At 39.3% G+C, this 13,050-nt stretch overlaps 1 protein-coding gene and 1 long non-coding RNA gene across 4 annotated transcripts in view; one reads left to right on the plus strand and one right to left on the minus strand.

Moving 5' to 3' along the window:
- The window catches only part of LOC308406696 (low affinity immunoglobulin gamma Fc region receptor III-A-like), a 125,536-nt gene that overhangs the window by 100,805 nt on the left and 11,681 nt on the right, over positions 1–13,050 (minus strand). The gene's annotated exons all lie outside the window — the stretch shown is intronic.
- LOC308406901 lies at positions 4,206–8,021 on the plus strand. 3 transcript variants are annotated; one of them, XR_013973605.1, is made up of 5 exons: positions 4,206–4,238; positions 4,360–4,969; positions 5,328–5,480; positions 5,848–5,938; positions 6,533–8,021. It is a non-coding gene; the product is annotated as an uncharacterized lncRNA (long non-coding RNA). The 3 variants fall into 3 exon arrangements; XR_013973607.1 differs by having other exon boundaries at positions 4,213–4,491; positions 4,906–4,969; XR_013973606.1 differs by having other exon boundaries at positions 4,213–4,969.

Below are 13,050 nucleotides of genomic sequence, written 5' to 3' on the forward strand. Positions count from 1 at the left end.
GTCCTGATGTTTCTTAGCGAGGACAACAGAACCTTTAAAATTATATCCCATGTGTGGGGGTGTGGCCTTGCCAATTGTTTTTCCCACCTTTTCAAAATGGCTGGCGTGCCCACAAGCACATTTTATGGAAGAAAGAAAGATAAGCTTGATATTTACAATTAAAATGTTTTGTTAAACTCAGATTTCTATTTTATTCAAAAAATAAACATCTGGTAAATAATTTCAGGGGTCTTTAAGAATTAGGCTCATTTACTTTCACAGGGAACATGACTAATTTATTAATGTGTGCTCTACACATTGGGACTTTATATTTATATTTATTTCACTTTTTCCTAATACCCAACTTTTGACAAAGGCGGAGAGAATTCTTAACACAATTATTAAGGGAGATTCAAACATAGATTTTTCAAAATATGAGAGGGTCAGGACCCACTAAAAGCCACAGAGAAGATTATCGAGATGCAGTGGCAGATGTAATAGAGAAAGACACAGGGCCACCTGAAATCTGTCGTCCTATCTAGTGCAAAACCAACATGTAGTAGAATCTGGAATTTTGATTTTGAGTTAAAAATAAAATATGGGTAAAATGCAGAAATCTTTTCCAGTAAAGTAAAAAAAATAAGTGTCGCAATTATAGTTGAATCCATAACACCTAATTGTTTCTACGAGATCACGTCGTTGCTGAGAGTTATCAGTGATCTCAATGTGTGAAAAGAACTCACAATATCTGGGGTTTAAGCTCCTCTTGGCTGAGAAACCTGGGACAAACATGTGAACAAGACCTGAATAATACCAGTAATGAAGACTTCTCTCCAAAGATCAATAAAAGGAAGCCCCAATCTGATGAGAGTCTAGCAAAATATGGTTCACTCCACTTGCCTGAAATGGTTAGCAGTCCAAGGCATTTCAGTTGTAGAATGATTGGGTACAACAATGAAACAGATGTGAGATGAGGGAAGTGCCAAATGTTCCTTTGTGTCTCCAAATAAAATCAGTACTTCCTCAGATATCCTAAATAAATTGACTTTTGTGAAATAGACAGTTCAGTGCCATCACTTATTCCTAAACCAATAGTTTACAGCTAGTGAAGTGTCAGTGACTTCTGGGTTGGTCCCTGATCTTCATCTTATGAGATTGTTATTTTAATAACACTTGATTCATTTAAAAGAAAAAAGAAAAAAAAAGAAAAAAGAAAAAACGAAAATATTTTCTCCCTGTTTTTTCTTGTTCTCTGGGTCTCAGGAGGACATTACGTCCCTCTCCACTACAAGACTCTTGTTATGTCTACAAAACAGTCATATTAAAATCATCCTCAATTCTATTCTGGCGCTGTCTCCCGACTTTTCCTGACCTGATTCTGCGCGTGAACGGAGCAGCAACACAGACGACTCGACTAACGTACTACCTTAATTTCACTATAGCAGGGCACGCACACATCAATGCAACCAAACACACTTTGCTATAAATCTAGTTAATTTTAGTTAGTTTTGTGAACATTCAGTACAGTTTTAGTTAGTATTTCTTTTTTTTTTGATTTTATTACCGTTAACGCAAATTTTTCCACTTCTACTTTTCGTTATTTCATTTGTTGTCTTTAATAATAATAATCTCCTCTGCACCCTTGAATAAACACCATTAACACGATCAACCTTTTGCTGCTTGTTATTTCACCATGTTATTGAATCAAATACTTCATGCTTATGTGGTTTACGACATTATATGTATCTAAATCTCCACTTTGTGTCTAAATGTTTGAAGAATTTTTGAGGGTCAAATTTTGAGAATTTGACCATAGTGAAAGTTATGGCGTTATCACCCCCTTTGGGGATTACCTGTTTCCAGTTTTGATGATATTCCTCCCCGTTCTTTATTTTTGCAAGTACCCCTCTTCGGTGGCGAGAAACTGTTGGTGTGATCAAGCGGGTGCTGTAAAAACAAAAGCTCAGGACAGAACAGTCACCAGTCATGTACTTCATTCAAAATTAACAAATATCAAGCTTCATATTGATCCTCTGAGTGTAATGGTACATTTTAATTTGCACTTCTAAAAACAATATTTTCTTTATTTTACTCTTGTTCTTGTGCAGCACCACCCCTCAGCACATGCCCCTGTTATTTTATCTTACTTTTAAATTGTTGACTACTTCAAGAAAGCGCCCAAAAGACGGGGACCAGTGTTTATCATTACATATCTCCATTTTGAGTGTGGCTGTCTATCATTCCCCTCTTATTCATAGACCTCGGTGGAGGGTTTTTTGTTTGTTTGTTTTTTTCTAAAATTAATTGACTCTCTATAGTGACCCACTATGGTTAATAATAACATGCTCAGTCATGAGTGGGATCAAACCTTTTCTTCACTTTAGCATTTAATATTCCCAACAATATAATGTAATACCTTAATTAAAACACAGCTACTGAAACACAATTTCCTTAATGCAAACATCAGTAGCTCAAAATTAGCAACCAAAGGGTTCAGTCTGCAGTTCATACTGCTGTGAAGCTACAGCTCTTTAGTCTCTGTCATTCTTCTGTTCTTGCAGACAAAACAAAGCAAAACAAAACATCCACCCTTCTTTTACAGGCTGGGTGAATTGTCTGTGGACATTCAATAATCCTAAAGTCAGCACCGTTTTTGTCTCAGTATCAAGTCAGTTAAACTTTTAGTCGTCAGTCCATGACTTTTAGTCGTCAGTCATATGCATACATCCACACACATTCATACCAAAAGTTGCTGATAATGGAGTCTCACGCGCAGCCTATTCGAGGCTCCATCACCAGCAAGATGACGTCATCATTTTAAAGGAAACAGCTCTTTGTTTGTTTTTCCTTCTTTGGACTGGATTGACTCGCTGCAATCCTTTTAGGCTTCAGGATCAGTGTCCCATATAAGTGAATTTTCTCCCAAGCTCATTATAATCATGGAGAAAAAATACTTTGTGACTGTTTTCAATAAGAATATTTTATAGCGCTTCAAAGTTCAATCTCTCAGGCCTGGATTAAAGAGCTGATTTGTTAAATCAGGAACTCACAAAATACCAAAATATCACCACCGGTGGATCACACCTCTCAGATGTTCTTATCTCAGTGCACTGTAACGAAAGCAAAAACAAACGTAAACAATAAAACACTCATATAATAACAGATACTGGGGCCCATTGCAAACATGTCCAAAGTTCAAACCATCTTTCTCTCTTTTAGAGAAAGAGAACAATCCAAACCTCACTGATAGAATCAACCTAGTGTCAAACAAAACCCAAAGATCAACCAAAACTCCTTTTTGCACCAACAAAACATGTTGGATTTACTTGACTCAATAGTGGACACTAGTTACACACCAACTCTTTACCTTGGCAAAAACGTAAACAACTAAGTTGAATCAACACAACCTTTTCATAATCTCTTCAAAATAAAACTCACACCATTCATTCATCATTTTCGCTCTGTACCACTGGTCCTTGTTAGACTGTGTGAAGCACAGTAAACAATTCAGTGGAGGCTTTGAGCCATAAACAGACATCACGCACAGACATTGTTTTCATTATCAAAGTGCTTCAGACCATGTCCTCTAAATCTACACAAATGCCCTCTGCGTGGCATGAAATACATTTAAGCAATAAATAATCAATCAGTTCTTGCTGTTGTAACCAACTCCGTATTTGGATGTTTGTGTGCAGCATTTGTTAGTAAAGCATTCTTCATTGCATCAGCGTGTGTGTGTGTGGATCACTTCTCAGTTCATTGAATCAACATTTTAATTTGTGTGTGTGTGTGTCATTTCTCCCTCAATCAACGAGCGCATATGTTCATATGTATGTTTCTTTTCACTCTGAGTCGGTGCATGTAGATGTGTGTGTTTGTGTGGGTGTTTGTGTTCATCACTTTCCTGTTGTAGTGTTCTGGGTAAACCACGGCCTGAAGCGTGCCCTGGGTCCTGCCCTCCTCCTTTTCAGTCTGTTTGCATCCATTGGTGCTGCTGCTCAGAGTTCTGTCCATACTGGTTCTGGCCCCAATTGAGGCAGTCCTTTTCTCCAGTGTCCAGCATCTTCTCCTTATTTCGCTCCTCCTTAACTTGACCCTTTTGCTTCGGTCTTCCTTCAGGGTTTTGATACGCAGCTCAATTGTCTGGATGTCCGTTTGTTTGCAGGTGGAACGGCTGACATCCAGAAGGTGTATAGGAGAGTCTGCAGCTTCCACCTCCCCACACTGAAAAAAAGGGACTGGCCATCTCTTGGATTTATGTAAGCATCTTGCATGCATTTAACACAATTGCCTCATGTTTTAAAGTTAAATGTAACTATATAGTGTAAAAACTACATGATATGCAGAAAGGGTGTATTAAATTGTTCATATCATGTTCAGGTGACGTAAGTCAATAAGATAGCAACGTTAAATCTCGTGAAACCACGCGTGATTTCATCTCGCGGGCTTTGGATCGTGGTTTAAAAAAGGCATCCATCTCAGTCAAGTCGAGCAGCCAACTCTACGTTTTTGGTATGTCTTGATTTTTTGAATTCATTTTTACCATAATTCAGCCAAATGTAGTTAAACGTCTAGAGTGTCGCCATGTAACATGCTAAAAAAGAGCCGTTAGCTTATTTGCTGTTTTATCTGTTGTCAAAGAATTGGCGCTTTTTCATTTGAATTTGTCTTTGGCACAAGAGCCGTAATATCACATTAAACCTAATTACGAGGCACTCATAACATAATTTGGTTTTCTGTGTGAATAGATTTGTCAACTGACTCTTCAGTTACATTGTGTATTTACTGCACCGTGGTGTTAGTGAGATTTTGGACATTGAACAGCTTTAGCTAATATCATCAGCGGCATTATGCTAGCTTACATCCCTACCCCTCCTGCCCTCACCTGCTGTCCTTTTGTTTTTGTTTTTTTTGCTGCACATTGAGAGATGACCTCTATTCTGCATTTCACCAGGAGTCAGCTGATGGATTGTGGGTTCAAGGTGTTATGGTAAGAAAGTATATTCTATTTTCGTTTCTGTAACTTAATTATAATAGGTTTTTTATAATTATTAGGTGCATGCATACTCACCCTATTAATACAACCGAGAGATCCAAAATCTGCCATAGGTTTAACTTATACCTGTATGTATTGCCAGAAAGGTGATTACTGGACTCGCATTAATGCACACTTGAACTGAAATGAGGTTGTAACTTGTGGGTTGTTGGGTTGCAAATCAGAAACAAACATCTTTGGATTTTTTTTAATCCCATAAGATCTGGAAACACAGTTTTTATTCAACAAAACATTACTGATTAGCCAAGCACAGTGCCTGCTGTTATTTCAAAATAATTTTATGTCATTTCAGATAAAATGCAGCATTCCAGTGCATCCCAACCATGCCTTTACAGTCAAGGTTTCTGACGGAGCTGAGTTTTTCTCTGACAGTCTGCTGAAAGTGTTTGCAAAGTGATCGGGGGAACAGGGCACAAAGCTAAAGGATGTAGCTGCCATAATGACAGTAAGAACTTTAAAATTCTTTAACTACAAAGTGTATATGTATTGCATTAGGTCAGTAAAAGATTTTTATGCTACATCCATTGAAACAGTCAACTATTACCTGTGAGTAATGATTCCACTAAAAGGATGCCATAATTTTCGTCATGCATTTACTGGCCCACTGAGAAAAAATTATCTTTTTTTTAAAAATAAATGTTCTGGAAACTATATATCCATAAAGTTGATGTCAAACAGGAACTTTTGATATTGCTTTGTAGATGCTGGTGTTGCATGTTGACTGGTTTAAAAAGTCAAGAGTTTTTGTCTGGGATCATTTTCTTCTGTGCTACTGAAAAGTTCACAAATCTCTGTTTTCTTTGTTATAATAGTCAAGGATGACATTAATGCTCGGAGTCCCTCATCAAAGTGCTCCGCATCTGTGTGAAAGACAATTGCAACATCTTGGTGCAGGAGTTCATGGTGAGTGTTTTATGAGTAGATTGTGGCTTTGCAACATTTAAAAATGCATTTAGTTATCCACTTGATCCTCATTGGACTGGTTAGGACCAGTAGTCCTCTTTAATAATTTGAAGTTCACATGAGGCCTGGTAGTGAACTCGGCCGCCGGCCCTTGAGGCCCCATCCCCACCCCTGTATTAGGGGTCACATCAGTGTGAAAAAACTTTAAATTTGTCATTCTAATGAACAAAGGAAAATCCCACCAATATTTATATTAGCTTTTGTTTGAAAAAATGACCAACTGACCAACAGCTAACCAAATTGTGGGGCTGAAAGTCTAAATTCTAACATCTTCTGAGTGACATAACCTGGATTTCTGATGGGCCGGTGTCTTTCTAACAAAAACTAATGTAAAGCATTTGAAATTATTATGTTTTTCACCCTCTCTTAGAAACTCTGTTAGACCATGAATGGCAGCATGGCAGGCCACTCTTTGGCTATAGCTATTTACTATGTTGCTTGCATTGGTTTAAATTACTCTAACATTAGAACTGGTAGATTCAAAAGAGATGAGTTTAAAAAGGAATCTTAAAGAAATGTTTTGTGTTTAACCAGGACTTGACTGAGGCCACTGCACAGATTGAGAAAACCACAATGAACATCTGTCTCCAGAGGATGCGGCAGGCAATGACTTTTCTGATGTTGTTCTTCAAGATCTGGATAACGTGACCTTTGCAGTAGCCATGCTGTTTGGACCTTTTTTATTCCTTCAACATGAGTTACCCATCACAACTCTGCTACACTTTTGAGGTGATTCAATGGGTGGTAATGGAGTTGGATGCAACTCAGCTCTCAAGAAAAGCTCACAACTAAGACAAAACTGCTCCTGCAACGAAGCTCACTGTTATGCATGTGAGGTGACCAGCTCTAGGTGAGAGGACATTTAAATCTCACACTTGTTCTGCTGCATTTTTGAAGCTCAATTCCAGGAACGGATCGCAGGGTTCATTTTTATATACTCTGCAACTGCCATGAGGACGAGCCGTTTTTTGTTGTTGTTTGTTTTTCCTTTTGCTCTGTACAAGTTCTGTTTGTCTGTTTGGCAGCATTTTTAAATTTCTCTTTGTATTTTTTCTTTCTTTTACTAGTGAAGAGATGTAGCGTGAACAGTTATGCAGTCTAAATATCCCATATGGGTCGTGTGAAATGGTATTTTCAGTTTCATTCAGTTGAAGTAAAGAACGTTGAATATTTCTAAGTGTGCTGTTTTGAACCAAGATGTCACAGTATGATCAGTGCTGTAATTTTTGACAGTCACTGTATCAATGTTATTTTTGCGTCTCTTGAATAAAGGTTTTGACCTGCAAGTGCTAATTTCTTTAGTTATTGGGGTAAAATGGGTAGTGTTAATAGGAAGGTGTTTGCCAATTCAGTAACCTAATTTAATGTTAATGGAAACTAACATTACCTCAAATTGTTTAGTCATAATTGTTGTTTAACTGAATCTTGACGTTAGAGGCCTTAAATAGAATGTTTTGTATTGTTCTTTCCCAACATTTTTCAAAAGAAACAGTCCAATTTCTTTGCTGTGATTGATTCCAGAGAACACGGAAGAACTGACATTATTTAACTGTTGATTTATATAGATTCAGTAGAGGAGTAATGTCAGTTTAATTCTTTACCTACTGTCAATGCAGTGAAATTAGACATTTTGTTTTGAAAGGTTACTGGTGGATGCCAGCAACCATCTTGGAAGAGAACAATACAATCTGTTATAAGGCCTCCATTTGAAAATTGTGTATTTGATACTAGAATATAATAGCAAAATGTAATTTGAAGATAACATGTAGTATTTAAGTGACCAAGTAGTATTGGGTAAAAGTTATTGAATCGTGTTGGGATAACGTGAGAAAATTGTGAAGGATTAAAATATTCCAAGAGCTCAAATTACTTCATCAAAACATGTTTAAGTCACATTTTATCAACACAAATTGCACAAGTTTATTGAACATGAATAAATTGTGTTAATTTAACTCAATTGTTTAAGTTGCTGCCAAAGCAAAACATCTGTGTGCAACAAATGTCCACCATTGAATTAAGTAAATCCAACAACATATTTTTTTCAGTGCAGTGGAAGACCTCAATCTTTGTTCTGTTAGTTTTACACAGGCCTCAAGGCTCTCTGGGATCCCTTCTTGCACTCTCAAGCCCACGGCTGAGGTCGTAGTCGTGGTCCCATTCCACGGGAATGGAGTCCATGGTTGTTTGGGTGTCTCGGCCCGAGCGTTCAGTCCAGAGCTGGGCAGCCCAGGACGCTGAGCGATCGGAGGACGGCAGAGGCGACAGGAAGCCATCCCCCTGACGTTCGCTCCATAGCAGACCGGACAAATCACACTGCTCATCTAGCTCCAGGATGCTCCGGCCTGATTTCAAGTCCGGTGTCTTGGACTCCAAGCCTGATGGGTTCGATTTTCAGCTAGCTCCTCCTGGGCCATGCTCAGTTTCTGCTCTGATGCCTCGAGGTCTTATTGAGGGCAGAAACCTCAGAGTCTTTTCCGTAGAAATCAGATTTAAGTCCATTGATGTTTTCCTTGCTTTGCTCCTCGGCCTTTTGCGGCTCTGCTGTTCGGCTCTTCTCAGAGGTCAGCTCCTGGCCGAGCCCCGACACCTGTGCCTTCAGCTTATTTTCTCCTGGTGTTTTGTCCATTCTGAGGTGACCTCAGTTACTCCTCCTGTCCCTGGCACGCCCTTTTTGCTGCCCGATGGTCATTGTTGGTCCGTCACTGTCCTGCACAGTTTTTAATGCAGAGTGGTTAAGGTCAGCATGGTTTTGCTCGGCCTCACTTTTCATCTGGGCTTGATGGGCGTCTCGTCACAGCTCTGTCAGCTGAAGCTGTCTTTTTCCATATGGCAAGAATGTAAAGAGTGTGTGAGAGGGGTGTGTCCAATCAGGCACAATGCTGGTGGCTTTGCGAGTGCCTCGTTTTCCAAATCCAGATGTTTCTTTGTCACGTACACAGCAACAGAGAGAACAGTCTGTTGTTGGGATGGCTGAGGTCTTTCACGATCTTCCTGGTCTTGGTCCAGCACCGCCTGCTGTAGATTGAGTGCAGGTCAGGGTGCTCGGAGCGGATGGTGCGCTCAGCTGATTGCACAACCCTCTGTAGTGCTTGTCTGTCCGGCATGGTGCTGTTCCCGAACCAGACAGTGATATAGCTGCTCAGGATGCTCTCAATAGTTCCTTTATATAAGGTGGTCAGAATCGGTGGTGGGAGCCGGGCCTTTCTCAATCTTCTCAAAAAGAAAAGACGCTGACAGAAATCTCCCCGTGTAGTGAAACGGGCCTTGGATTACCGCTCTCCGTCTCTGCTGCATGAGATCATTTTCCTGCAGCACTGTTGACCTTTTCAAGTTGTTGTTGCGGGTTCAGCTGCTTTAGCATTTAGTCAGGGTCACATCAAAGATGGTAGAGGAGAGAGCAAAGATGGTAGAGGGGAGAGCAGGAGTCCAGGGTCAGCCTCGGCTTTTCCGGGCCGACAAAGCAGCCTGTAATCAAGCATAAAGAGAAAAAACAAAACAAAACAAAGACAAAAACAAACGAACAGGAAAATCATGTTGTATTGGCTGTGTTACTCAGAGAGGGGAAAAACAACGGGACCAGGCCCTGTGTCAGCCTTCTCTCCCCCTTTTTTTTTTGTTTTTTCTCACCATATAATCCTCTCATAACTCACCAAGCTGACAGGACAACACAGGTACATGTTAAAATTCTTAAGATCATGTTTAAAGCACAAAAATGGAATTTTCTTTCATTCAGTAATCACTTGTATTAATCAATCAGAAGAAAGCATGTCACAGTTTGACTTTTATTAACCACTAAATTTGTCGTGTTATCACTGGTTGTGATTTTTTTTTTTTTTTTTTTTTTTGAAGTTAAGTTGTTGTCCTGCAACCCAGAGGGTTTATTTGTTAGTAGTGGATAAACTTTATTGTGTAACGGCGGGTGTATGTTAAGTTTCACTGCTTTAAACTTGCTGGAAAATGTTCACGTGTTTATGGGTGTAAGCTGTTTCTTATTGCGTGTATGTGCGTTTGTGCATGGGCTAATTTAACGTTTTTTCTCAAACGAGGCATTTCTCTAGCACGTGCCTCTCTCTCACATTTCTCTGCTTGTGTGTGTTTTTGTTTCATCTTTTTGTTGTGATGCTCCAGGCGCCTTCCCAACCTCCACAAGTCTGTTGGCCGCAATTTTATGTGTAAAACTTCTCTTAATTTCTCCTTTAATTCTCTGCTAGCTGCTGTCTTTTCCACAGCTGCTGATTCTTGCTGAGTTTGGTTTCCATTACTATAATTTTGCTTCGGCCGCCGTGCTTGTGGGGGCAGTTGGTCCAGCCCCATAGCCACCTGTATCAACACACTGAGAGATTTATTTAATATCATTTTCATCACTGTTAAATAGACTAGCAGGCACTGCAGACTACATGCCAGTCTCCCAACACACTCCTCTCTGAGTTTCCGCTTTAAACTCCAACATCATTCACACCCTAGTCATTCAACACCTTATTTGTAGTATCATAATCAGCAAAATCAGCGTTTTACTTACAGGCATGTATCATTGTTTGCAAATCAAAATTATAAAACTCAAAAACACGCTAAACAGGAAGCAAAGTCCTCTGTGCGCGTCACAGCTCATTTGCATGTTCACACACCGTCTAAAAATAGCTCACAGCGCTGCAGTGCGCTGTCGTCACACACAGGGTCACACAAAGCTCAGACAAAACTCTTCTATTTTATATTACAAAGACGTCTTATATTTACAATCACTGACAGGCCTGACAGATTCAGCACCTAACAAATTTCAACAAATTTAAGTTAACGGGTCCAACCGAAGAAAGCTTCACTTTTTTGTAATCAATTAACCAGTATCTGTTTCCTCCAGAACAGCCTATGGCCTGATTTCTAAAGTCCCTAACTCAATTTAACTTTGTCCAAACAAGCACATCACACCATTTAAACGGTGAGGAGATTCTAACTCCTAGCTTATTTCGGGATGCCCTGTACCCCACAGTTAAAGCCAAACTGAACTACCCCTGTTCGCCGACAGGTCAAGACCGCGCGTCCACGGCCAGGAGGGAGCGTAACCTCCGGGCTATGTGCTTCTTAGCATCTTCCAGTGCCGTCCTATAACAATTTTCACCTAAACAATTTTGACAAATTTTAACATATCAATTAAACAGTATCTGTTACCTCCAGAACAGTTTCTGACCTAATTTGTAAAACTATTAACCAGTCTCTGTTTCCTCCAGAACAGTTTCTGTCCTAATTTCCCTACCAAACTACCTGAGCCTTCAGCTCAATATCCAGGGACTCAAACCCAACATTATATCTGTTACCTCCAGAACAGTTTCATATTTCTTCAACTTCATTAAACATTCTTAAGCAACTTTAACTGCATAACACACGGTGATTCTCATCAAAATCAAAACAGACACTCTACCAGTAATTTCAGTGAGTAGACTTTAATTTAGTCATATCCAATTTGGCACATTTTGGAAATAATTCAACAGGTAGTGCCTTACCTTTAGATAAGCCGGCTTTTGTCCACTCAAATCAGACCACTGGCTCGTGCCTGTCCGTTCGACAACCTCGGACCGTCCAAACTTTTAAATTCCACCCCAATACCACAGGACGAGCCCCCAAGCTGTTAAGGTTCAAAATATTGGGGATGGAGACAAGAGAAAAAACCACAATAACAACACTGGTCCGGCCGGGTTGAGTCAAACGATGATTTAATGATCACACACGTGGGAGATGGACACTGATGCAGACAGCCTCAAAATCTCAAAATGGTGGAGCATTGCTCAAACTTTTATAACCTCTGGTGCCTCCACCTTATCATAAAAAGCCTAAACATTCACATGGTCTCTCTCACACAGCGCCTAAGCTACGACCTTGGCTCCCTGTTTATCTGCTCCTGCTGAAATGGGGCAGAAAACTCCAGCACACTCTGTTCTCTTCTACTCAGACAAATTAGACAATAACCTTCTGCGAACAGTATTTCTTATAACTCAGCAATATAATGCATCATAAAACAATATCATTCATTCACAACAAGTCAGCAATTTAATGTAATGCAAATCAGTTTAACTAATGCAATAGTTATCAGCTTCTTCTAATTCAGGAGAATAATGCAAACTAAAACTACATAATAATTCACAATCTTTAATTAGGGGTATAACATGGCATAAAATAATATCATAATTTTACAACATCCTGTGTGCTCAGAGATGCTCTTTTACCTACTTGTGGCACAAGAGAGAGCGGTTAATGGATTTACTGGTGCTTTCAGTGGTGCTCACTGTTGATCTTTGCTCTAGTCTTTGTCTGTATGACAAAAAAGAAACTCAGTCTGGGTAATCTGCATTTTTAGTTAGTTGTTCTTCTGTGAAGTGATATGTAAATTGTCATTTTTCATTTATTGCTATAGTTTACTGTGCTCTGTGACCACTAGAGGAAAACACATTTTAATGTTTCATTGTGCAAGCTAAGAAAGTTAAAGTGTTTTTTAGAAAGCAGAGTCCTTGAACTTTTTGGACCTTCTTTACCTGAGCGTGCCTGAGCCTAGAAGCAATGCAGGTTGGGCCTGTTTGTACTTTGATGGGAAACAATCTGGGAATACCAGGTGTGTAAAAGTGCTGTTTAAAATCATATCAGGCCACCTTCCACTAGAGGGCAGTTTTACATAAACAGAAGTGAATTTGAGGCATCTGCTGTCAGTTTCACCAAAATGCTTAGAAGAAAACTTTGGGCATAAATGCAGTTAACTGGCAGCCTAAACAAGTTCCCATGTCTGAAAAACATTTAAATCTATTTTTTAAAGAGTTTCACTTTATCATCATATGTATTTTGTTTTACACTGAAACAGAAAGACACAGTTATATAAAGCTTACAGTCAAATATCATATTCATGAACTGCATTTCACTCCTCCCAGAACCTTAAATGACTACTTTAAAGAGCATTTTTCTACAAATACATGAGTCCTGCAAGTGAGCAATAAGTAGTTTAAAAGAACTAAAGACAGATGTGAAGAAGGATTTTTCTTTTTTTCCACGCTCAATCAGTTTTACCCCCTCAC

This window comes from Rhamphochromis sp. 'chilingali', assembly GCF_963969265.1.
Source record: "Rhamphochromis sp. 'chilingali' genome assembly, chromosome: 1".
Taxonomy (NCBI): Eukaryota; Metazoa; Chordata; class Actinopteri; order Cichliformes; family Cichlidae; genus Rhamphochromis; species Rhamphochromis sp. 'chilingali'.